The sequence below is a fragment of the Mustela nivalis genome (assembly GCF_964662115.1).
Source record: "Mustela nivalis genome assembly, chromosome: 6".
Lineage (NCBI taxonomy): Eukaryota > Metazoa > Chordata > Mammalia > Carnivora > Mustelidae > Mustela > Mustela nivalis.
The window spans coordinates 98,642,057-98,667,454 of record NC_139025.1 but is presented as its reverse complement, the minus strand read 5'-3'; the positions used below and the strand labels follow the sequence as shown (position 1 = coordinate 98,667,454).

The window sequence follows — 25,398 nt, the reverse complement described above, 5'->3', positions numbered from 1 at the left end:
GTAATTTTATTTTCGGGGAAGGGACACGGAGCTTGGCAGTCTCTTGCTTAGAAACAGCTGGCTCGTTGGATTAACACCTGTTTCCCTTGAGCGGGAAGGTGCTGGAGAGCCTCCTGCCCAGTGTGGGTTTGGGATGGGAGGTGACAGATGTCAGGTGGCCGGGGCTGAGGGGGGAGAGGAGACAGGTCGGCAGCTTTCGGAGGCAGAACTGCCTCTCTGTCTTGGGCACTGGTGCCCCCATCAAAGTCCCAGGCCAACAAGTGTCCAGCTTCTAGCAGGTGTTGGGATACTAAACTAGCTGCCCGGTGGCCAAGTGACTGACTCAAGGAATGAATGAGTTGAATGAATGAATGGGAGGACAGCGCGGAGCAGTGACCGTTGGCCTGGAACCTCCCGATAATCATAAAGTAGTTACACAAAGGCATGCTTGAGGAGGAAGCTAATGGGAGGCGGGACAGAATGAGCCACAGGGATGGTGCAGGGTCCCCTGGATGTCAGCATTCTGCGTCTCCCTGAGCACATCCAGGGGCACGTATTGAAGGGATTATCCCCTATCGCCCCCATTCATATGTGGAAACCTTAACCCCCGGTGAGAAGGGTGGGGCCCTAATCCTGTAGGGCTGTTGTTCTATGGGAAGGAGGGAGCCTACGGCGCCCAGAGGAAAAGCTGTGTGAGCCCACCAGGTCAACCAGACTCCCACCTCCGGAGCCAGCTGGCCTGTGGCCCTCCGTTTCGGCATTGCTAGCCGGTGAGCACGCACAGGGTTGCGGGAACTCAGGTGGGAGGTCAAGGTAGACGGAACATGGGGGGAGGAATTCCGAAGGGCCTCAGGTCTTCTTCCGGGGCTCATAGGAGAACATGCGCACTCTGGACCTTCAGGACAAGGGGCCAGGCTGTGAGGTCAGACTGCTGGGATCCACATCCTGGCCCCTCCGATCCTCCAGCTGGGAGGTCCTGGACAGGTTTTAGCTCTCAGTTTTCCCATCTGTAAATGGAGATAGTAACCATGGTCGCTATGGTTAACCCCTTGTTGTACAAGTAGCATTGTGAGTGTGGGGTTTTTTACATACTGAAGCAGTGAGTACTGAGCCTGGCGCCTAGTGAGTCCCCCGCAAACACAGCTGCCCCCTTCATCCTCACTGTGTCTGCTTGTCAGTGATGTCATGCGGGTGTCCCCACATGTCACACGCATGCCAGGGGCTCCAGCCGTTGTTCAGAACGTGCTGGAACCTACTTGGGAGCAGCTTTCCGGACCAGCTTCTAAGGGGGTCCAGCCTCCCCCTACTTCCCCCTGCAAACCATCTTCCCCACCTTGGAAGGACCAAGCTTGTGTCTGAATGACTCTGACTGTGGCTAAGGAGAAGAACCCTATTAATGAGGGCAAAGATATGCCTTCACTGAAGCTATTCCTAGCCAGTCCTAAGCAGGGTTTCACTCCAGGAATTTAAAAAGTGATTTAGTTTCTTTCTTTAAAAAAAAAAAAAAATGGTGATTTGCTCTCAACGTTGTGGTTAGAATATGTGCCTGTCCTTCCCAGGGGGCTACTCCAGGAAGGCCATCCTTCTCTGTGTGTATAAGCCTTGACTTAAAAGCACCATTTCACCTCTCTGTAAATTCAGGGAGTTCCTTGTGCTAGCATTCCGAAATCAGAGGTCCTGAGAACCTACACAAAAGTGGGATTGTAGGTGTTTTTGTTCTGTTTGGTTATACGTCTCTGTTTGCCTTTCTGTACTGTATATTTATTTATTTCTTTTAAGATTTTCTTTGAGAGAGAGCATCAGAGAGAGTGAGAGCAGAAGCAGGGGGAAAGAGTAGAGGGAGAAGCAGAGTCCCCACGGAGCAGGGAGCCGGATGCGGGACTTGACCTAGGACCGTAGGATTATGACCTGAGCCGAAGGCGGATGCTTAACCAACTGAGCCACCCAGGCACCCTATACTGTACATTTATTATTTTGACAGTTCAGAGAAAATTAAGCAAGCTTTTAAGAAGTCCTCTGAAAAAGAGAGAAACTCCAGACTTGGAGCTGCCCTGGGCTGTCCTAGGTCCTGTGGCACTGTCCTCCAGCGCTGTAGAAGCCATTATCAAAGGCACATAAAAGTAAAGGAGTGTCAGCCTTTTGAAAAGCAGTTTGGCAACATGCATCACAAGCCATAAAAATGTCCATATCCTGTGACCTAGTAATCCCACTTCTGGGAACCCATCCAAAAGAAATAATCCCAAGGCAGGGAAAGGCTCTATGCATCAGAGTGCTCATCATGGCATTATTTATAACAACAAAAGATTGGAAGCAAAATAAAGGCTTCGCAATATGAGACTGGCTAAGTAAATTAGGCAGCGTTTATTCAATAGAACATTTTGCAGCCGTTAAAAATTAGAATATCAAAATGATACAACAATGTGGAATAATGTTCATGCGAAGCGAAAAAGGAAGGATACAGTTTTTCTGCACACCGTGATTATCGCTGTGGAAAACCAAAGAGAGGAAGAGTGGACTGACCTTAGAGGTGGACGGGGAAGAAGTGGGGTGGGGGATTCAGAGATGCTCTGAGGTTTGTGGGCTGATCTGCTGGGTGGGTGGAAGTTTCTGTTACTGCGAGTCGCGGTGGCAGAGGAGGAGCAGAGAGAGGTGGGGAGAAGATTCATAGTTTGTCCCCACGTGTCGGGTCAAGCACACCTGGGAGAATCCGAATGGATGGGTCAGAAGTTCAGGAATGGGGCCCAGGCCCGGGGTAGGAATTGCAGAGCCATCAGCTTGTCGATGGTGTGTGATCCCGGAGTGTGGGTGACCTGAGGCAGGACAGCGGGTCTCACCCTTGACAAGGTTAGCATCAGTGGAGGTCCCTCCTGGTAGGTGAATCAGAATCTCTGGGTGGGGTCCCACCAGCGTTTGTTCAGAGCTCCCAGGCAATCCAGGGGCGGGTTATATGGGTCAAGGTGAAAGAAGACAGGCTGGGTTTGAACCTTGCTGAGACTGGGGACAGGAAAAGTCCCCAGAGGTGACTGAGAAGGTGTGGCCAAAGGAGAGTCAAGGAGGGGAATGGTCATCGGTGCCAACTGCTATCCAGAGGTTGGCATGTGGAGGCCTTGGCCTCTGGATTGAGCTGTGCAGATGAGGCCCTTCCAGCACTGGGGTTCCTGGTTCTAGAACTGCCTTGAGGCCCTGCAGTACCCAGCACAGAGCCTAACATGCAGGCAGCAGGCTGAGGCACCCACCCTGTGGAACAGAATAGAAGAGTTGTGGGTCAGTCACTTTCCTTAACGGAAATATTTTCCATACCCCCAATTCTGGCACACAGTTTGCAGGACTTCTGAGCGGATTCTGGGTGGAAGAGGCCATGTAGAAAATGCAGATTGGGGCGCCTGGGTGGCTCAGTGGGTTTTAAGCCTCTGCCTTTGGCTCAGGTCATGATCTCAGGGTCCTGGGATCGAGTCCTGCATCGGGCTCCCTGCTTGGCCAGAAGCCTGCTCTCCCTCTCCCACTCGCCTTGTGTGGGACTCTCTGCTCAGCAGGGAACCTGCTTCCCCCTCTTTCTCTGCCTGCCTCTCTGCCTACTTGTGATCTCTCTCTCTCTCTCTCTCTGTGTCAAATAAATAAGTAAAATCTTTAAAAAAAAAAAAAAAAGAGGGGTGCCTGGGTGACTCAGTGGGTTAAAGCCTTTGCCTTCAGCTCAGGTCATGATCCCAGGGTCCTGGGATCGAGCCTCACATCAGGCGCTCTGCTCAGCGGGGACCCTGCTTCCCTTCCTCTCTCTCTGCCTGCCTTTCTGCCTACTTGTGATCTCTGTCTTGTCAAATAAATAAATAAAATCTTTATTAAAAAAAAAAAAGAAAGAAAGAAAGAAAGAAAAGAAAATGCAGGCTGGATGTAGAAACACCAAAATGATGGGGATGTTTTGCTAGCTCACGGGTACAGAGGGCAGGCAGAATATTTGAAACTGGGACAGACAGAGAAATCTGGAGCATAATGCGGAGTTACGTATCTCCCAGTATCTCTGGTTAGTCTCTGCTGGTTCCAGAAAAAGGGTGGTTTCTTGAGCAGAGAAGTGGGCACAGGAGACATTTTTCGGATCCCCTCAAGCTTCATGAACTGGGTATGATTCAGAGCCAGGGAAAGGATGTTCCCAAACTGCAGAGCACTACAAAAAGGAGCCTTCTCCCATGTTCTGAGTGTCTCCTGGCTTTCTCTCTGGCTTACCAGGGTAAAGACACATACCGGGGTTTTTTTGGAGTCAAGGGAAGGGTTAACAAGGAGCCTCATGGACTCTGTGGGTCAGGATTTTTCAGACAAAGAATAGAGAGAATAGCTTGTCTCTCTTCTACAACATCTAGGTTCCCAGCTAGGATAATGCAGAGGAGGAGGGGTGACTTGAACATGTCAGGGGCTGGAATCATCTGGAAGTTTCTTCAGTCTCATATCTGGTGCCTGAATGAGGTTGACTTGATGGTGGGCCTATCTGGGGCTTGGGACTGGAGCATCTACACGGGCAGCTCTGTGTGGCTTGGGCTGCTTCATGACGTGGCGGCCTTAGAGTTGTCCGATTTTTTTTTTTACCTCATGACTCGGGGCTTCAGAGGCACGTGCCCCAGCAAACAACACAGAAGACTCATGGCTTTTTGTGACCTAACCTCAGAACCACACAGTGTCCCTTCCACACCTAGATTAAGGGGGAGAGGACATGGAAGCCATCTCACAGCCCCCTCTAAGATGTGCTTCTCTGGCTTTCTAGAAGGTGAGTCCGACTAAATCTCCAGGAGCAGACACTACCCCGTGTTCATATCAGCAGCTTTCTTTCTTTCTTTCTTTCTTTCTTTTTTTAAGATTTTATTTATTTATTTGACAGACAGAGTTCACAAGTAGGCAGAGAGGCAGGCAGAGACAGAGGGGGAAGCAGGCTCCCTGCCAAGCAGCGAGCCCGATGCGGGGCTCGATCCCAGGACCCTGGGATCATGACCTGAGCCGAAGGCAGAGGCTTTAACCCACTGAGCCACCCAGGCACACCTATCAGCAGCTTTCTTGAGACCCTCATGGTCTTTATCATCTTCCAGTCAAAACTTGGGCGTGCACTTCATGAAGGGGAGTTCTGGAGAATGGGGGATCCCGGGGCTCCGCTGCAGCTTCTCCACAGCTCCGTAGAGAGTTTTCTGGACTGAAAGGCTGCCTTGCTGAGTGGACTTACACCCCTCGGCCCCCACCAGACCTGGCAGCCTCCCCAGAGCCACCACAGGCCCAGAGCCAGAAGTTGGAGGCTGTCCTGTGTGATGTGGGCTGCACAGTCTTCAGGGTGAGCAAAACAGGTTTGGCCTCCTATGACTGGCTGCCACGGCCCGACCCCAACAATGGTAGTCACAGTTTCCAGGCCTCCTGAGGAAAGAGCCAGCAAGGCAGGTCTCCCTCCCCATGCTCCGTTCCCCTGGTCAGGCCAATGGGTGCAGCCTGATCTTCCAGCTGGCCCGTTGACTGGCAGGGATCCTGGCCCTCTCCACCTTCGTGTGTGTGTGTGTGTGTGTGTGTGTGTGTGTGTGTGTGTGTGTGTGTTGGGGAGCATTTCTGTTTTTCAAGGATTTGGCTCTTTGTGTCGTGAAGTGATTTTTTTTTTTTTTTTTTTTTTTAAAGAATGCTGTGAGGACCAAGGTCAGGGAAATACCCTCCCTATTCTTCCTAATTCCTTCTCTCCTAGAGAGTGACCACCCCCTGAACCAGAACCCTGAACCCCGAGTAGTTGAAGCCTCGAGGCTTTGTTCTCAGCCCCTCCCCTCCAGACTCCCAATGGCCCTTTCTCAGGAGTGATGGGACCGCAGGAGGGGACTTGGAACTCTTCCAGTTGTCGTCACCACCGCCATCATTCCTGGGCACATGGCCCTAGCCCTCCACCCATCCATTCAGCAAGGGTTGCAACATGCCTTTACTGAAACTGGGGGAGAGAGAACTCTGACTCTGACCCTGTCCTCAAGCGACAGCAGTGGGAAGGTGCAGAGCAGGGAAGGGAGCAGGGCCAAGCAGCGTTGACCTACACCTCTGGAGGGCCTGGGATTTGGCTCCGGCAGGTAGGGCAGGAGACAGGGGAAGAAATATGGACAGGAATGTCCGAGCGTGGGGCCTGGTACCAGGGGTTTGCCACCCGCCAGGGCCACATTTGCTGCATTGAGAGAATTAGTCCTTATCCACCAGCGTTCTTAAGGCTTTTCGGGCAGAGGGGAAGAGGATCTGTTGACCTGAGTCCCGCACAGCAGGCCAGTAGGAATAGACTTCCATCTCTCTCCTGGCGGGGTCTGTTGAAGGGAGCTCTGGCTGTGCGAGCTCTGGGACAGGGGATCCGTTTGTGGCCCCTGTGGAACATCTAGTAGGTGGTTACAAGAGTCTGAACCAGAGTAGTGTCGGCGGGGAGGAAAAGTCAGTGTGGGGTCAGGGAGTATCCAAGTCTCCAGCTTCTCCTTGCTCCTGGCCTCCAGCTCCTTCTTGGGCCGACCTTGGCTTCCTCACTACCATTCCTTACCCAGAGCGTAAGATTTCAGCAAAGGCCTGAGAGCTACTGATGGAAGGCTGCTGCTCAGCCTGCCCAGGGGTGAGCTGGGGTCATCGGTGAGGACACGGGACTGAGAGCGGCTTGTCACCGCACGCGGTGTGGACGGGCCTTCTGGGCCTCATCACTGGCTGTGATGGCAGACAGGATGGAATGGGGTGGGGGAGTGCGAAGAGGTCTCATTCAGTACGCTGGCTTGACCTGGAATCCACATGAATCATCTATATTGGCCCCCTAGCCCATCCCCAAGGGGCTCCCTAATTGTGCAATCAACTTCTCCCCCCCACCCCCCACTTTTCTTAGTAGAAACCCCGCCAGAGACTCAGGCACAGAAACAAAATGGGTAGGGCTATTATCTTGTCTGTTATTCAGAACTAACTAGGTGACTCTTTACTGAGTCCCTCCTACAAGGTGAGCACTGCAAATCTGTCAGAAACAGACCCTGTCTGCAGAGAGCCAGTGGCCCTCAGTAAACATGAATGTGTACAGCCCAGAAGAGGAGCCAGGGTCCCCCAGGAAAGCATGGGGCCTCCAGTGCCTGGTTTATGAAGCAAGAAGTGAGCCACTCCCTGACCCCATGGGGGATGGGCTGGCAGCAGGCTTAGGTCCTGGGAATACCTCTTCATTGCCTACCCTAGATTTGACATCAAAGACCCCTCGATGCCTGGCCCCACCCATCTGCCCGAACCAGTCTCCTGCCCTGATCTCCAGACCCCCTGTTCCGGCAACAACAGGCTCTTTCCCAAACGGCTCATGAACTTTACCCTCTGTCCACTCATGCTTTTGTGCTGTTTCCTCTACCCACAATGCCAAGGCCACCCCTCCCTCCTTGCCCCGGGTTCGGCAGTCTGAATCTGGAATCCGAGTTAAGCTTCGGGCGGGTTCCCATGCCAACTTTTCCTCGACTCCTTCCCCATCTTTCTGTCGGAATCAATCAGGCATTGTCCTGCTTCCTGCCCAGCATTGCCGTTAGCTGTCTAACTCAGGCACTTACTGGAATTTGAGTTCCTTGAAGGCAAAAGTAGCGCTTTTTTCCTTACAGGGAAGATGAGACATAGTGGGTTAACTGGGGTTAGGCTGTCAACTCAACTATTACCATTTTATGACCTTAGGCAGATGACCTAATAGTTCTGAGCCTCAGTTTTGCTGTCTCTAGAGTGGGGAAAATAATAACTGGCTCCTGGAATGGTCACTAATGATCAGGCAGCTCCATGCCTGACAAATATTGTTTGTTCTCGAAGTGTGTTCCCCCCTCCTCTTCTGCTTTGCAGTCCTGTGGTCCTCATGCTGTGGCTCGCACACATAATTTGTTCAGTGATTGTTTGATGAATAAAATGAGTGGCTCGAGGGCGCCTGCGTGGCTCAGTGGGTTAAGCCGCTGCCTTCGGCTCAGGTCATGATCTCAGGGTCCTGGGATCGAGTTCCGCATCGGGCTCTCTGCTCGGCAGGGAGCCTGCTTCCCTCTCTCTCTCTCTCTCTCTCTGCCTGCCTCTCCATCTACTTGTGATCTCTCTCTGTCAAATAAATAAATAAATCTTAAAAAAAAAAAAAAAAAAATGAGTGGCTCGAGATCAGAAATAAACCCAAAGCATATATAATCAGCTATTTTTTGATAAGAACACCAAGAATGTATACAATGGGAAAGACAGCCTCTTCAGTAGGGTTGGGAAAACTGGATATCCACATGCCAAACAGTGAAGTTGGACCCTTATCTTAAAGCATACATAAAAATCAACTCAAAATGGATTAAAGACTTAAATGTAAGACATGAAGCTGTAAACAATCTGGAAACAACAACAACAACAACAACCACAACCACAAAAAAAACCATAGGGAGATAGCTCTTCTACATTGGCCTTGGCAATGATTTTTTGGATATGATACCAATGCTCAGGCAACCAAAGCAAAAATAAACAAGTGGGACTACATCAGACTAAAAAGTTCTGCACAGCGAAGGAAACCATCTACAAAATGAAAAGGGGGCTTATGGACTGAGAGAAAATATCTGATAGGAGGTTAATATCTGTAATATATTTAAAAAAAAACACAACTCAACAACAGAAAGACAAACAACCTCATTTGTAAGTAAGCAAAGAATTTGAATAGGCATTTTTTCCAAGAACAGCATACAAATGGCCAACAGATACATGAAAAGGTGCTTACCATCACTTATCATCAGAGAAATGCAAATCAGAACCATAATAAGATACCACCTCACACCTGTTCAGATGGCTAGTGTCAGATAATAAAAGATAAGAAGTATTGGCTTGGATGTAGAGAAGAGGAAACCCTCAGGCACTATTGGTGGGCATGTAAATGGGTGCAGCCATTATGAAAAAAAGTGTGGAACTTCCTCAAAAAACTAAAAATAGAAATCCCGTATGGGAGGGGCCTGGGTGGCTCAGTCATTAAGCATCTGCCTTTGGGTCAGGTCATAATCCCAGGGTCCTGGGATCGAGGTCTGCGTTGGGCTCCCTGCTTAGCCAGAGCCTGCTTCTCCCTCTCCCACTCATCTTGCTTGTGTTCCCTCTCTCACTGTGTCTCTCTCTGTCAAATAATTAAAATCTTTAAAAAAAAAAAAAAAATCCCATATGATCCAACAATTCCTCCTCTGGATACACAGCCAAAGGAAATGAAGTCAGTACCTTGAATAGATAAATTTGCAACCTCCATGCTTACAGCATGATATACAATAGGCAAAATATGGAAGCATCCTAAGAATCTGTCGGATGAACGGAAACAGAAACTGTGATATGCTTGTGATGCGTTTGTATATGTGGAATGGAGCGTGACTCCACCTTAAAGAAGGAGATCCTGCCACTTGTGACGATGTGGATAAACCTGGAGGGCATTATGTGAAGTGAAACGAGCCAGGCACAGGAAGAAAAAAAATGCACGATCTCACTTACATGTAGAGTCTAAAAGAGTCAAATTCATAAAAGCAGAAGGCAAAATAGTGGTTACCAGGGGTAGGGGGGGGGAGGGATGGGGAGATGGTCAGTGGGTACAGAGTGGCAGTTCTGTAGGATGAGTAGGTCTAAAGACAGCATGGTGACCATAGTTAATCGTATTGTATCGAATACTGGAAATTTGCTAAGAGAATAGATTTCAGGTGCTCTCATCACACACACTCACACACAAGGTAGCTGTAGAAAGATGGGTATGTTAATTAACTTGGCTATGGTATCATTTCACTACCTATATGTATATCAAATCATTATGTTGTACACCTTAAATGTATACAATTATTATTTTAAAATAAAATAAAATAACTTTTTAAATGAGTCGCTTGATTGAGTTGCATCTGTTTAAGAACCATATGTCTAGATCAGACTTGGTGTATGCCCTCCATTTCTTATTTCCTGAAACTGACCATTGGAGAGCACATGATGTACTGAAGGTCGTACATCCTCCCTACCCTTTTTCCCCCTCCCCACAAGCACCCTGTGCCTTTAAGTTCTATTGGTAGACACCTGATCTCAGACTAGATCTGCCCATCTTCTGTGCCTGAGGGTACGTCTCTCCCAGGGTCCCCCATCTGTCAAGAAACTGATGTTTTCATTTTCATTATTCAAATGGCATATCACCTGGCAGAGTACGATATTCTACTCCCCAGTAGAAGAACTCCAGTTTCTGTGAGGCAGGTTTGGGAAGTCAGTATGGCATCAGGCTAGTCCAGAATGTTCACATCTAGAAACAGAGTGTCATAGTGAAAACGGACCTTAGACGGACCATTCTGTCCCCGGACTGCAACTCTGAGTCGCCAACGAACACCCAGACATGCCGGGCAGCACCTTTCACGCAACACCCTGGAAGGGGTCAAGAAAAGGACCCAAGAGGGAGAACAAAAGAAGCACTTTGCACAAAGCTTTATTTGTGTTAGCAAAAAATCGGGAAACATTCCATGTACATTCCATGAACATGTCCTGGAACAACAACTAAGCTAAGCCAACTGCCGTTCATGAACACGAGGATATGTGCCCCAGCCATGAGCATGATAATAGGACCAGCTGTCCATATATAGATGCATATGAGTTCACCGTGATTTCACCTGTTCCATTGTATTCATTTTTTTTTAAAAGATTTTATTTATTTATTTGACAGACAGAAATCACAAGTAGACAGAGAGGCAGACAGAGAGAGAGGAGGAAGCAGGCTTCCTGCTGAGCAGAGAGCCCGATGCGGGGCTCGATCCCAGGACCCTGAGATCATGACCTGAGCCAAAGGCAGAGGCTTCAACCCACTGAGCCACTCAGGTGCCCCTCCATTGTACTCATTTTTATATATTTTTTTGAATCACAGTATTTTTCTTAGATTATAAAAATGATACATGATCATTCTGGAAATCTGGAAAATCAGAACACTGTAAAAATGGAAGTAAAATATCACCCTTTATCCCACCCTCTCAAGGTACTACCCTTTGCATTTTAGTACTTCTTTTACTTAGGTTGTCTTTTTCCTATGTGTGTATATGAGTATATCTTACCCTGTGCATTTACTATTATAACATTATATCAAGAGAATTTCTCCATTGTGTTATTTATACCATATTTCATTGATTATAATATTTTACATTTTATGATCCTTGAAATTGCAATGTATTTTTAATTGATAGCATGTTATAGTAAATTATTTTTTTTCCTCTGAAAGCATAAAATAATGGTCAGTCCTAGAAGTAGTTGAATTGGGTTTGATGAAATATGCTTAAATGCTTTGAAAGCATGGATTTATGCTTGTATAACAGTCTATCTGTTACAAATATGAATATACTGGATTTTTTGTTAAGATTATTTTAATATATTCATTTGAGAGAGAGCACGTAAGCAGGGGATAGGGTAGAGGGAGAGGGAGGAGCAGACTCCCTGCTGAGCAGGGAACCCAATGCTGGGCTCCGGGACCATGACCTGAGTCAAAGGCAGACGCTTAACCAACTGAGCCACCGAAAGTGCCCCAATATACTTGATTTTATCAGCCTTATATTATTGAACATTTAGGTGGGTCCAACTTTCTACTCTTAAGAAACATCCAGTATGTGAAATGTGTCCACACTGCTCATTGTTTATTGGGGTGGATTCTTAAAAATAGATACAATGAGGCAAAATAAATGAAGCTTTTTAAAGGCTCATGATGGCTTTTCCTTGTACATGCTGACAAGGACCAGAAGTGAATACAGAGGGATGAAGATGGGCATTGCATTTAGCGAGTTCTCCTTATTCTCTTTGCAGTTCTTTGTGTGTAGATGTCAAAATGATGATCATAGAAGGACAAATCACCAGTGAGTGGCTCCATTTATTTATGGGGGGGGGGGGTGTGCAGGGAAGAGGGAGAGGGAATGCAAGAGACTAGGAGACTGAGAATTGCCCAGCACTGCCGAAGAGCCCACAAATACTGGAATGGATGATGTAGGAGTGAGTGCTCTGATCTGAGGTCTGAGGTGGGCAGGAGAGCTGTTGGGGTGATGGGAGGTCTTTATTTGCATACTTCTAAATTCCTGGGAGCTGGGCTGTTCCACCAGTTGGTAACAATATCCAGAAAGCACATTGAGCAGGGTGGGGCCAGGAGACCTGGGTTCCAGCCTCGGGCTGCTGCTAACTTGCTTCCTACCTAACCTTGAACACATGACTTGCCCCCTCATGCCTCAGTTTCCCCCTTTGTAAATGACGGAATGAGATTAGATGATCTTTGGGAAACCTCCAGTGTGAAGATCTATAGCTTGGGCATGCCCAGCCTATGAGGAGAGACAGATGGCAGTGGCTGATTTATCCCTCACCTCAGCCCTCTTGTTCCTTCGGTCCTAGAACAAGTTTCTGGGCGTCCCTTACCGAGGCAGAAAGTTAGAGCCATTAAGCTGAGACTGCACAGGGAATTGGTATGACCAGTACCCTCCCTAAGTGCACCAAAACAGAGGACTCCTGAGAAACCCACCAGTCTTCTCCTCTTTCCCAGAAGTTCCAGGAGAGGCCCTGGGCGTGACGGAAACCTTAAGTCCTGGCTTGTGTGCCTTATCCTCACCCGCCTCTCTGAATCACTAGTCAGACACTACCCTCTCCACCGGGGTCAGGAAAGAGTGAGAAACGGAGGTTAGAAACAGGATCTTTTTTTTTTTTTAAGATTTTATTTATTTATTTGACAGAGAGAGAGATCGCAAGTAGGCAGGGAGGCAGAAAGAGGAGGAAGCAGGCTCTCCACGGAGCAGAGACCCCGAGGCGGGGCTCCATCCCAGGACCCTGTGATCATGACCTGAGCCGAAGGCAGGGGCTTTAACCCACTGAGCCACCCAGGCACCCTAGAAATAGGATTTTGGTTAGGGCTGCTCTTTAAAGACTCAAAGTAGCATAAACGAAGTTGAAGTTAGCTTGGGGTCCTCTTTGAGCAGGCTCCGATGTCCAATTGCTGCTGTCCCTGCTTTTTAATGCCAAACAGCTCTGAGTTTAGTTCCATGGCTATTGTTTCATTTGCGGTGGGTTGTTTCGTCAGCCACCTGTGAGTGGCACTAATTTGTATACTTGAAACCTAGAATTTTTCACTAGCCACTGTGTCTTGAAGTGTCATCTGTGGACGACCTGCGCTGGACTCTCTTAGGTACATGTTAAGACGCAGATTCCTGGGCTCTCGCTCAGATCTTCTAAATCAGTCTCCGGGAGCGGGCGGAATAAACATCTCCATGCCAGGGAGAACCTCTGAACGCATTTTTAACACGTTTGCCAGGTGGTTCAACAACAAATCTCACGGACCCTTATTGTCAAAGTACCCATGTATGTCATTGCCCAATACTGCTTATCCGAGTTGGGCTGCGTGTGGGTTTACTGACTTAAATACTCTGCAAGAGGAAGAGTGCTGTTTTATCACATAAAATTGTGCATGGCTTCTTTTAAGAACGTTGTCTTTGATTCTTAGTCTCTTAGTCTCTGTTACCCCACCTTGCTCTTCCGCTGATAATAGGGGCCCAGGTATGTGAGGGGTCTGCGTGCCACCCCAAATCAGAAACCATTGCCCAAGACCCCAAGGAGCACCCTAGACCCTGATGGGCGGTAACAGCTGATGGAGAAACTCTTTTAAAGAAGGAGCATGAGGACCAAGACAGGGACGGGTCCTAGAGGACCTTCACAGGTCACAAGGGAGAAGCAGCCAAGCCTGTGAGCCAAGGATGGGGCTGGAGGTTGTACTTGGAAGGTGGCTGGGAGGATTTCAGGACTCCAGGGGCTGTCTGGGGACGGCCTTCCTCTACCCTTGCACTGTGTGTTGGGGGAGGGGCCGGTTCCAGGGCCCCAGCAGGCCCTTTATCCGCTGCCCTCAGCTCTGACTGGAGCATTGTGTCCTGGTTGTGTCCCTCACAGCCTCTTAGTGACGGGCTTGTTGTCCAAGATGGGCCCGCGGCTGGTCCGGGCCTGCGCCCATGTATTATGCATCAACAGCTCAGACAAAGCTTCTGTGTGTGGGAGCCCAGTAGGGTGGGGGCTTGGGCCCCCGCAGAGTTCTGTTTACCAGGCACTGGACGCCCAGAGGGTGGGATGGTGGCGGGCGCCGCCAATAGAGGAGATGGGATTCGCAGTGAGGTCAATGAGCGGGGAGAGTTGTGGTGTCATGGATCGCAATACGGGCCTTCCTGGCTGGAACGGGAAGGGTGGCCTACTTCAAGTTCACGGCAGGGAAAGAGTCCCACCACCTCCCAGGGCTCCCAGGCTTGCTCTGAATACACTGCTGGGTCATGAGCAGAAGCTGTCTGGCTAACCCAGGCCCCAGAGAGCCAGTAATTCCCGGGGTCCCCTGTGGGGGAGCCCAAAGGCCTCAGGCCCACAGGAGACAGGACTAAGGCCAACCTCCCTGATCCGAATGGGGAGCCTCTTGAGGGGCTCCGAGAGGTGTGGCCTCTCTCTGTGCCACTGAACTTGGGGGATGGGAGATACAGATCTGACCTAGAAGAGGAGGGAGATGAGACTGGCATTTTATTTATTTCTTTTGGAAGATTGATTTATTTATTTGAGAAGGGGGAGGGGCACAGGGAGAGGTAGAGAGAGTCTTAAGCAGACTCCACTCTGAGCACAGAGCCCGATAGGGGCTCCATCGCTCGATCCTGAGATCACCACCTGAGCCAAAACCAAGCCTGACGCTTCACCTGACTATGCCACCCAGGTGCCCAGAGAGACTGGCATTTCAGAGCCTCCACTGAGAGTCAGACCTGCCAGGAGGTTAACACGCAGGGATCGCTCCCTTTGGTCTGCAACCCTGCCCAAGGGAGACCTTTCCTCCATTCTGGGCTGGAAGGACCCATTGTCTCCTGCCCGGGGCTCTGATCGGAGTGCATCGTGAGAGCTGAGCTCGGTTAAGCACTCTCCCCCTGCTGAGACAGCCCGGAATGTCTCCAAAGCGTGTGCTTTGGGCATACCTGGATTGCTCTGGGAGCCAGGACTAATCAGAATTCTCTCAGAAGACTTTGCAAAATAATAAGCTTGCCTCTTCTCCAGCACCCAGACGCTGGTGTGCATTTATAAGGGGGAGGGGAGGCTACCAATCTTGGGCAGGATGTATAGAGCTCAAAAAAGCTCCCCCGTTGTCCTAGTTCCTTCCCAGACAGATATTTAGCCTTATTTTTAGTCTTATTTATAGATTTTAGAATTTTACTGTGACTCCAACAAAAGAACAAGGCTTTGTTCAGGGTCACCCAGCCCCCAAGTGTGAGGAGGGGGCTTGCCTGTTGTCTGGCCTGCTGGCCTCTCTGCTGTGCCTCACTTCCTTAGAAGCAGGTGGCTGCCCTCGATCAGATTCAGACCCCTCGCTGGAAGCTGTGGGCAATTGGGTGAGTCTCTGAGGCCGTGGTTGGGAGGATCCTGAGTAGCTGTGAGCGTGGCATGTCAGCACGTGGGCCTCAACTCTAGCCGGGAATCCCATGCTGCAGCCCTCTGTGAGAGTCCCCGTGTCAGGGCCTGGCACCCCCCAGGACCTGAGATCCGGGTCCTGCCTCCTGGGCACCGAAGGGGGGGGGGTCATGGCAGACATCGTGGATGAGGGAGGATTATGGTGTGCTGACGTGCTTTTGGTTCCGGAACCAAACACGCAGGCAGACCCGTTCCAATGGCATGGATCCGAGGAGGCTTTCAGAATGGCTGTTCTGGAAGGAGGATGTGGGAAAGGCCAGCCTGAGGGGAGAGCTCTGTGTGTGCGCATGAGAATGTATGTGTGCATATCTGTAGACGCATGTACATGTGTGTGTGGGCATGCAGGCCTGCATGCTCCTGTGCAGAAGTGTGTGTGTGCGCGTGTGTGTTCATTCACAGCAAATTCTGCGATCCCGGGTGACAGGTGCCTGGCCCATCTCATTGATGGACAAAGGAAATAGGATCAAATCCTTGAAGGATCTGAGTGTGGGGCTGGGGAGTGTGGACATTCTTCTCCTAGTGGAGGGACATTGAAAGTGTTAGAGCAGATTCATGGTCGGAGGTGTTTTGTTTTTATTCAGAAGAAATCTCAAAAGACGAAATAAAGGGTTTCGGGGAGAGGGGAAGGGGAGGGATGAACTAACTTACCTTCTTGTTTACTCCTCCCAACCACCGCCAACCTGGAGAGCAGTAACCATGGTTACCAGTTGAGGCTCCGGGGCTCTGAGGGGTTAAGAAAATGGGCCAGGAATTGTTGGGACTGAGTCACAGCTGGCCTCTGTTTTCCCATGACAATCAGCTCCCTCCCGCTCAGCAAAGCAGGACAGGTCTCTATCCCAGCTCAGGTAGTCCTGGGGACTGGCATGGGAAATGGGTAGGAACCTGGAGGTGGAGGGGGAGGAGAGGCTGCTGGACCACCGTGACCTCTTGTGTCTGCAGGTGGCCCAGCATCCCCTCTCAGTCTCAAAAGGACCTTCGTGCCTTACCAGGCGCTCTTCTGTCTACTGCACTATTTGTCCTGTCTTCTCTCTTGGTCTGGGAACCAAGGGACTTGGTTCTAGTCCCAGTCCTGCCACTAGCCTGCTGGGTGACCTTGAGCAAGTCACTTGCCCTCACTGGGCCTCCACATTCCCACTTCTGAAATGAAGAGCAGGGTGTGCACATGTCTGTGAGTCTGTGTGCAGGGTTGTGAGCCTGTGCCTCTGTGTGTTCATTCTCGGCCACCCAGACAGACTTGAGGCCTTTCTTTACCATGTTCCCTCCCCGTGGGGTGGACAATGCTGGTATCATCGTTCCTGTCTTCTGGAAGATGAACGTCCAGTCTTGGGAAGGGGGTGCTGAGTAAGTGGGGACTAAGCCGTATCATTCTTTTCTACCCACACCTGACAACCTCAATTCTGAAATCCATCCTGGGTGGCCCCCTTCTAGGTGGGTGGGTCCTGTGGCTGAACACGGGGGCTTATACTTGAATCTCAGGCTCAGTACGTTATTCTGAATTACTGGATTTTCAGTTCACTTCAGTAATGTTTACTGAAAAGCAAAAACAAAAATAATAGTGTTTACTGAGTGTCTACTATGTGCCGAGCTCCATGTTAAGTCCTGGGGACACAGAAGTGAACCTGACTTGGTCCCCGCCCTCCAGGAACCCACAATTAGTGCTGTAGCACTCAGATAGTTTTGTGACTATGACTCCTGGATGAAAATCACTTTATGTTGTGGCCACAAGCACACACACGCACACACAAATACTTATATTACATATATAAAACCAAATCACAAGGCAGGCCATGCACTCTGATATTTTTTAGTCTTTTCTACTCTGTCTCATTTTTTTTTTTTTCAGTGCTGGTATCATCCTGCCACTTTGATTTCATAACCTGCTGATAGGAGGTGACCCTTCAGTGTGAGAAACATGGGTTGAATGTTGCGTCTGGTGTGTATATGAAATTGCATATAAATTACATGCTGTGGGAAATGAGAGGAAGGCATGGGTTCTTTTGATGGGGACAATCAGGGAAGGCCCCTGGTTCAAATGGCACTTGAGTGGATGAATGATAGGATTTTGGTCTGCAGAGAAAGGGGAAAGCTAACCCGAGGCAACAGCACTAGCACAGGCCAGGAGACAGTAGTGCTCCAGGCAGAGCTCACAGTGAGAGGTTCGAAAGCAAATGCTTTACCTGGTGTGCCACACTCAGTTCCCATAATAATTCTAGGAGGCGAGAACTCCTTGTACCTTCATGTCATGGATGTAGAAATTGAGACTCAGAGAAGTTATGTAACTTGCCAAGGATCACATAGCTAAGTGATAGAGTCCAGATTTGCACTCAGGCAGTTCCACAGAGATCTAAATGAAGTTCCTAGAGATGTGACCCTAAAGATATTTGGGGACTAATTCATTGGGATGCTTGAATACAAGCCTGAGAATGTTTAATTTCACTCTGGAGGAAAGAGAAAAAAAAGTTACACATTTTTCAAAAAGGAAAGTGACAGGATCACATGGGGAAAGATCACCAGCATAGGAGATGGGCTCAAAGAGAGACAGGGACATCTGTCAGAAGACGGGAGCAGCATTTTTCTGCTCAGGTCAGCTGCCCCAGAGACCATTATGTCACATTTATTTCATTGCAGTTAAGGACTTGGCTCATATATCATATGAAAGGAGGATAAAACATATTTCCCTTTTTACCTTGGCTGCTAGGAAGCTCAGAGTTCCAATCGGTGGCACTCTTTCATGGAACATTCGTGGATTCCAGTGGGCCTTTTATGTACTCATTTTGTCTTGCCTTAGTTCTCCTACCCTCACTTTCCTTTAAACTGAATTTCGTCACTACTTGATTTTTTGCCTCACCATAATGTATGCATTTTGGTATGCGTACCTTTGAGCAGGCTTTAAATGAAACATAAGGGAAACACACTGAAGCAACTGGAGAGGTTTTGCTTTGTTTTGTTTTGTTATTGTTTTTGTTTTACAGGCAAGATTGGAGCTCCTGGAGAGTAGGGATTGGCTTACCATCTCCCTCTGTTTCTCAAAGAACTGACACAAGCCACCAGTGATGTACAAGATGTTTTCACTGGGGCCTGGATAAATATGGTTTGGTTTAATTGTGACATATTTATTTAATGTGTAGTAGAAAAATGTAGCTAACACATTGAACCAGTTCCATCACGGATAAAATTCCTTAGAATGAGGCTCAAGCATTTATTTAAATATTAGAAAGGGTCAACTTAAGCAATATTCTTTAAACAATTCTTATTTTTAAGTAATCTCTACACCCCACGTGAGGCTTGAACACACAACCCAGAGATCAAGACTGAGCCAGCCAGATACGCCTAAACAAAATCCTTAAATAAATATGGCTCAGATGATTAATAGAGATGGCAAAACAGTGTTGGCAGTGGTCCATAAATTATGAAGTTTGGCAAACAGGAATTCATATTAGGCCCTCATCTGACAAATGACAAAACAGAAGCCCAAAAAACCCTTGTCCTTGGGTCCTGCAGGTTATTCTTAATCTACAGAAGTACAGAGAGCTTTCCCCTTCCAGCCTCATTTGGCCCCACATTGTGCTTCTGAACCCTTTCTTACATTTCTGTCTTTTACTTACTTAATCCTTTTACCCCAGTAAATACTCCCAGAGCAGGAGTTATTGTTTCTCCCATTTCATGGATGGACAAACTGAGCCCCAAGGCGGGGGCAGGCCTGCCATCACCCAGCCAGCTATGGACTGATCCAGGTTAGAATGGTTCCAGGCCTTCCCACTGGGTGTCAGACGGAGTCAGGTGGGGAGCCAGTTTCTGTGTTGAAATCCCCCAACCAGTGTAGAAAGTCGGCTGGATGAAATCAAGCAGTCCGCTGGCCTGTCTCCACTCGGAAGGAGCCTGACCCGGACATCGCTGCCCAGTCCATGCTGCCCCACCTCTGCTCCACTTCTGGGAAGACATAGCTTTCCGAAGGAGCCCAGATGTTCCCGCTGGCATACTGATGGGCTTGGTGCTCCGCTCTGTGGGGACGGATGACATCAGCCATGAACGCACTCAGCTCTGGCCGCCGGGCACCTGTGGGCGCCCTGTGTGGGACCCTCCTGGCCACGAGTAATGAGACCACAGCATTTACTGGGCTTCTATGCCTTGCCAGCCCCTGTGCTCCCAGGCGGAAGCTCACATTGAATGAGACACAGCCGTGGGCCCTGGGGACTCACAGTCTAGTGAGGGAGGCAGACACATAAACAACTAGCCAAAGAACAATGCAGTAAAAGCTGGAAGGGAGGAATGGACCAAGGGAGGGAGGGACCAAGCTCTGCCTGCCGGGGATCAGAGAGGCTCCATGGAGCAGGATACACCCGAACTGAACTGTGCTCTTGAATGGGGTTTGCCAGGAGAAGAGGAGAAGGCATTCCCAATGAGGGTCTGCCAGAGCAAACGCTCGGAGGTGACCGGGAAGGAACCTGTTTGGCTGGGATACCCAGCTGAGTGAGGCCTTCGAGGAGAGAAGCTACAAAGGTGGGTTGAAACCATTCGCAAGCTGGGGCCCCTGTGCTGCTCAGGCTCAAGCAGGAGCCCGCTGCTGGCGAGGATTCCACACTCCCGTGGACCTGGAGACCAGCACAAGTGCAACTGAGGGGAGAATGTGCCAAGGTCGGGTGACGGCTGGGCTGGAAGCAGCCTTTTGAGGACAAGTGGGGCTCACTTTGGTTTGGTTGTTGGTTTGTGTTAGGGACGCAATGTGGCTCACGAGACCAGGCTTTGGAGCCAGAAAGAACGAGGTTCAAAGCCCATCTTCGCTCCTGCCAACCATGTGACCTTGAACATGTCGCTTTACCATCTCAGCCTTGGTTTTCCATCTTTAAAATGGGAATAGAAAGCCCTTTCTCTTAGGAGAACTCAAGGAGATCAAGGGAGAGGAGGACTTAGCCCAAAGCCTGGTTTGTAGTGAGTGCTCAGTGTGGTGGGTGCTACTGCTGTTGGCAATGATGGTGGCAACTGCTCAGTGAGTGGGTGTGCAAGATGGACTTGAGTGTGTGCAAGTGTGGACTTGAAGGTCTTTTTGAGACCATCTGTCCAGGTGAAGTCTGACCACAGCGTGAGGAGGCAAGGGCTGTTTTTATAGGCACTTGAGTGTGAGTCTGTTAGACAACATTTTACTGAGGGCTGCTGGTGGCTGGAAGGATGAGATGAGTGAGTCTGTCATTCTCTGAGGTGGAAGACCCTTGAAGTGTCATTCAGTTCAACCTGAATCTGATGTGGAAGTCCCTTCAGTACCCACCTGTACCAAAGGACCTTCCAATGTCATTAATTGCCTCCAGAGATGGGAAACTCACCACTTATAAATAATCCATTCTGTCGTTGGACTTCTCTGGCTACTCAGTAGAAATAAAAGTGTCACCCCTATGGAGTGCCTGCAGAACTGAAGCAACTGGACTGAGACCCTGGGCCCTTTGCACACCGTGGGAAAGTCATTCGGGAACCCTGGCAGTGTCCAGCATGTGCAAGCTGACACCTGTGACCTCTGGCCCTCCCCTCCCACAGCCATATTTGCCCTGCATCTTCAGCCCTGCCCTGTCTTAGCCCAAGAGGACAGAAATGGGTGAGGTCAGCCTCTCCCAGCAGGGATGTACACTGAGGCCATCCCTGATGATGTCCAGGAGTCATCATCGCTGGCAGCGGGATGGTCTCTGATGGGGGACGCTAAAGGCAGCCTGCAGATTTCTTTGCTCCAGAAGTCCTGTTGGGCTTCTCCATCCTGGGCCCCAGGAGCCTGGAGCAAAGATGTCAGCAGCTCCTCTGCAGTCAGGCACAGGGAGCGCAAATGGGCTTCTTAGTCGCTGGCTGGAGAGGAAACCCTTGCTGAGCCCTCCTCCCTCTGTGCCCAACCCCTCCTCAGCTCGGCCTCCAGTGAAAAGGAGGGGTGGTGGAAGGCAGGAGAGATGGACCCAAGGACCAGGTCTCAGGTCCTGCCCCTGCCCCACCCTGGCAGGTGACCTCCCCTCGATTTCTGATTCTCTTATCTCATCTGATAAATGGGGATTAAGAAAGCCGGCTTCCTGGTTTAGACGAGGTAATCCATATCCCGGTGCCCCACCAAGGTTAGACAGAATCAACGGAGAACGCAATCACCAACACGAACAGTAATGGGGATGCACAGATCATTAGAATCTTCGAAAAGTACCATTCACAGACTTTTCCCCAGCCTGAACCCACTGTCTCCAAGGCCCAGAGCCCATATACCACACATCTCAAATATTAGGGTTACACTGGAATTACCCAAGGGGCTTTTTAAACATCAGCCTGGCAGCTTCCTGGGTCTGGCCTCTGGATTTTAATTCAGTGGATGTGGGGTGGAGCCGGGGATCTCTGTTCCTCTTCCAGTGTTAGTGGCTGAAGGCCACATCTGCCCAGAGTGGGGCACACCGCTGGACAGCTGGCAGGGTGCCCGGGGACACCTCCTCTGTGCTGCACGACCCTAGACTGCCTGCACAAGGTGTCCAGAGTGTGACACGGTGGGAGGAAAGAGACCCTGTCTCCTCAGCGTACCACATAGGGCTTAGGAGTCCTTAAACTTGAGTTATTCTGATCATTTCTTTATTTTATTTTATTTATTTATTTGACAGACAGAGATCACAAGTAGGCAGAGAGCAGGCAGAGAGAGAGGAGGAAGCAGGCTCCCTGCTGAGCAGAGAGCCCGATGTGGGGCTCAATCCCAGGACCCTGAGATCATGACCTGAGCCAAAGGCAGAGGCTTTAACCCACTGAGCCACCCAGGTGCCCCTGTTCTGATCATTTCTTGTATGCAAATTTCTCTATGGAGGACCAGGGCAAAAATTTCTTCAAGGAATTTTTTAAAAGTTGGTTTTATTGAGGTATCCTTTCCATGCAATAAAAATCCTCTACTGTGTTCTCTTCCATGTGTTTCAACAATGACATACAAGCTATATAAGCTGTGTAGTATCAGTTATGACCTAGAACATTTCTGTCTCCCCCTCCCCCAAATCCCTTCCAGCTGCTCTGTAGTCAGCCCCTCTTCCCACTTACCACCGATCTGTGTTCTATCTTTATCGTTTTGTCTTTTCCGGAATATCGTATAAATGCAGTGTTTGTGTCTGGCATGCTTGGCTCAGCATAATGTATTTGAGATTCGGTCATGACATATGCGGGAATCAGTCGTTTGTCCTTTATTATTGCCGAGTCGGATTCCATGGTGTGGATGTGCCACGGTTTACCTTCCTGAGGTAACTTCACTGTCCCCAGATTCTGTGCAGATATATGATCTACCAAGAAACGCAATGCATTTGGTTCCCATGCTGATCGTTCTGCTCTGGCTTTTTCAAAAGTCAAAGTAGACTCATTCTTCAGCAATGTTTTTTAAATTAGCTACTACATGCCTCTACGAGGGCACCTACTTCATAAAGAGGGGTGGCTTGGGAATAACTGGAAGATCCCTCTTCCATTCAGAAGGAGCAGCTCTGGGAATGTAGACCCAGAGTGGGCCAGGACTTCTGATTTCCGGTTTTTCCAGAAGAGGAAGGAATCTGGATTTTTATATGAAGTGTCCTGATTTTTTTAATGTTGGCAAGTAATTCAGAATGATTATAATCACTGTGCTGGCCCTTAAGTCCCACATCTGCGAGCCAGATTGAGTCTGTGGGTCTCTGCCTCCTGGCCTGGGGCTCTTGCTGTGCTTGGTGCTCGAGATGCAAAGAGAAAGGATTCTTGCCTCCAAGTTGATCACACACCAGTGGGAGAAACAGGGCTTGTAGAGCAGTAATTACTCACTGGGGGAAGGTCCTAGAAGCCATGTAAAAAGATATTTTGAGAACTCAGTATTGTACCTTGTACCCATCACTGTCCCTAAAGGCTTCCCAGATAAGGTGACCTTGAGGTGAGCCTTGAGGAAGGAGTAGGGGTTTGTCCATAGCGGGGAAACGTCAACCAGAAGGATTAGCCTGGGCAAGGACTGTGAACACGGAAGAGGCTGGGTGCCCCCCAGAGAATGGCGAGTCAGCAGGTGTGAGTGAGCCCTTTGGCACAGAGGTTGATTTATTATAAATTTCCTTCATGGACTTGACCTTGAAATACTGGTTTTTCAAATCAGGAAGTCAGCACAGCCCCTGACTGTTTGTTCTTGTAACATATTCTACTGAAGACCTAACTGTCCATCATACTGGAAGTCTTGCCACGCCCTTTAGTGGACACGTTGTGGCGCTATGTCTAGCATCTCGCCCCTTTCCCTTGGAAGCCTGGGGCTCTGGGGCTTTCTGGCCCTTTCTATCAGGTGTGCTTGGAGGACCAAAGCCACCTCCCAGAAGGGATTGAAGACCAAATTGCATGACCATGTAAATAGCTGAAAGACAGAACCAGTGGCCAGAAGTTGGAACGATGTTGTTAAGTCTTAAGGTCAGAAAACACCGAGGGGAAAGGTTCAGTGTCCTGGAGAAAGTGAAAAAAAAAAAAAAAAAAAAAAAACTCGAGTCAAGTCCAGACTCACATTCCTGTTCTGAGGTAACTCCAGCTGCACATGGGGCCCGGCGCTGGTATGAGCTGGCATGAGTGGGTTGAGTTCTGCTCTTTTCACCTCCCCTGTGTCCCCTGGGGCGGAGTGACATCAACAGAGAAGGGAAGATGGTGGCCGGATGACATGGATGGTGGCCGGATGCAGGACTCCTGGCCTTTAAGTGGGGTGAGGAGGGGGCAAGATAGAGCCAGGGACCCCCCAGGAATCACCACCTTTAGACTGGTGGCTCCTCCTCCTCACTGAGCAGGGTTTTAAAAATGCAGATGCCCAGACCCTGGGACCAGCTGCCTGGTGCCCACTCCCAGTCTCATCACTTGACTGCAGGACCTTCGCTCGGGGCTATGGAAGGACGGGGGGCTCAGGCCATACAGCAGTCCCCCTCCAGCTGATGGGGGGAAGGGGTGGCAGTGTCTCCCGTCGCCCTCCACAGCCAGCTGGGATCTTACATGGTTCACCTCCTGCCAACCCTGGCATCTCAGCGGTTGCTCGGCAATGGGGAGGTCACAGAAAAGAGAGGCCAAAGGGAGCCATGAAAAGAGAGGTGGGCGGGAGCCATGTCCCCTTCATTCACTCATTCACTCAACAAGTGTTCACAGAGCCTTCATTGTACCTGCACGGAAGGCCCCACAGGGGATGCCCCCATGACAGCCCTGGTCCTTACGCTCCAGAAGACTCAAGTCCAAGACACATTGACCGTGCTTGGCTGAGGCTCTCGCATAAAGGTGGCATAATATGGGCAGGGCAGGGCTAGATCTATAAAGTGTTCTGATGGCACAGGGAAGGAAGGTGTTGATCTGCCTGGGATATCTAGGAAGGCTTCCTGGAGGAAGCAGCCTTGGGGATGCTGTTAGGCAAGTCAGTTATTATTTTTTGACTTGGACCTTGTTGGGGGCAGCCTGGTCCCCTTCGTCTGCTTCCTTAGCCCAGTTTACTTCCAGCCTTTCTGTATTGGAGCCCACTTTATTTGCTATGCATCTCCAAGTTCCAGAGGGTTCTGTGCTGGGGGGTTTTACTCCTCTTCCCCTTGATACCCTCAGTCTTCTCTCCCCACCCCCAGACTGGATACCCAGCAGGAGACCTTCTACAAAGAATGCCAAGACTCCTGCCCACCACCACCAAAATGTAGCAACATCAGCGCTGGAGGAGGGAGAAAGGGCGAGAAGGGGCAGGTTGATTCTGGTGGGTGCTTTGCACGTTTTAGTAATACCAGTGATAAATGTACAACGATAACAATACATTAACATAATGACCAATATCAAGTTTCTTCCATGTGCCAAGCATGTTGCCTGCATTATCTCATTCAGTTCCCACCCCAGCCAGCAAGAAGCCCTATGGCCTGCATGTTGAGCGATACACCCAGTGGAGCTGGAAGGCTTGGGTTCAGATCCTTCCACCACTTTATCTGCATGGGATCTTGGGCAAGTTACTGGACATCTGTGCCTCAGTTTCCTCCCCTGTAATAAGGGGAAGATTATAGCACCTGCTATACC

The 25,398-nt window shown here is 49.6% G+C and overlaps 1 protein-coding gene and 1 long non-coding RNA gene across 4 annotated transcripts in view; both read left to right on the top strand.

Moving 5' to 3' along the window:
- CORO2B (coronin 2B) overlaps window positions 1-25,398 on the top strand; it is a 128,584-nt gene that overhangs the window by 22,996 nt on the left and 80,190 nt on the right. The window contains exon 1 of one of the 3 annotated variants that reach the window (XM_082736976.1): window positions 15,298-15,320. The exons of the other annotated variants lie outside the window; for them this stretch is intronic. The gene's annotated coding sequence lies outside the window, so the exon portion shown is untranslated. Of the gene's footprint in view, window positions 1-15,297; window positions 15,321-25,398 lie in introns of those variants that run through there. 3 annotated transcript variants of the gene reach the window in all.
- Window positions 5,590-9,108, top strand: LOC309867176. The gene is made up of 2 exons (XR_014313016.1): window positions 5,590-7,861; window positions 8,085-9,108. It is a non-coding gene; the product is annotated as an uncharacterized lncRNA (long non-coding RNA).